The sequence below is a fragment of the Trypanosoma rangeli genome, assembly GCF_003719475.1.
Source record: "Trypanosoma rangeli strain AM80 chromosome Unknown Tra_15.4_contig_00011, whole genome shotgun sequence".
In the NCBI taxonomy this organism is placed as follows: domain Eukaryota; phylum Euglenozoa; class Kinetoplastea; order Trypanosomatida; family Trypanosomatidae; genus Trypanosoma; species Trypanosoma rangeli.
In genome coordinates, this window is record NW_021705755.1 from 85,430 (window position 1) to 86,440 (window position 1,011).

Here is a 1,011-nt window from a genome sequence, read left to right on the forward strand (position 1 = left end):
AAAGAAGCTTGCTCTGTCGCAAGCAAAAAAAAGGACTAAGGAAGGGCTAGGTCAGAGGATATGTTGTTGTGCGTCAACCCAGTGGTCTGAAACACGGACCATATCAGCTTCATCAGTGAACACAAAATGCAGGGGATTCCTCTCGGGGGCAAATCGCTCCGCTGGGTGATTGGAACCACCGAGCGGCGTACGTGCCTCCTTCGCACACCAGACACAAGCGGCAGCAGCACCCTGAGAGAAGGGAACAGAAAAACACAAGTGAAAAGAGAGAGAGAAAGAGAGAGAAAGAGAGGACAACAACATCCAATCAGGTCGCGCCTGTCATCGGGGCAGTCAACTACTCAGACGGTTAATTCTGCTCTTTCGTGAAGAGGGTGCGGCGCCTCTTACTCATCACACGTCGTCCAGTGAGAAAGGGGGGGGGGGCACAGGGCGTGTGCGTCCACGCTCCGGGCCGCCTTCACTGCCGTGCTCTCGGAGTTGCGAGATAGGGTTACAGGGAGAGCACGTGCCTCTGACCCAACCGACAACGCCTGTGGGCCAAAAGAAGCTTGCTCTGTCGCAAGCAAAAAAAAGAAAAAGGACTAAGGAAGGGCTAGGTCAGAGGATATGTTGTTGTGCGTCAACCCAGTGGTCTGAAACACGGACCATATCAGCTTCATCAGTGAACACAAAATGCAGGGGATTCCTCTCGGGGGCAAATCGCTCCGCTGGGTGATTGGAACCACCGAGCGGCGTACGTGCCTCCTTCGCACACCAGACACAAGCGGCAGCAGCACCCGGAGAGAAGGGAACAGACAAACACAAGTGAAAAAAGAGAGAGAGAGAGAGAGAAAGAGAAAGAGAAAGAGAGGGCAACAACATCCAATCAGTTCGCGCCTGTCATCGGGGCAGTCAACCACTCAGACGGTTAATTCTGCTCTTTCGTGAAGAGGGTGCGGCGCCTCTTACTCATCACACGTCGTCCAGTGAGGAAAGGGGGGGGGGGCACGAGGGCGTGTGCGTCCACGC

At 54.7% G+C, this 1,011-nt stretch overlaps 2 annotated features.

Annotated features, from left to right (window-relative positions):
* The first annotated feature begins 264 nt into the window (after positions 1-264).
* Positions 265-292: a microsatellite.
* Positions 293-782: 490 nt separating this feature from the next.
* Positions 783-853: a microsatellite.
* The last annotated feature ends 158 nt before the right edge of the window (positions 854-1,011 follow it).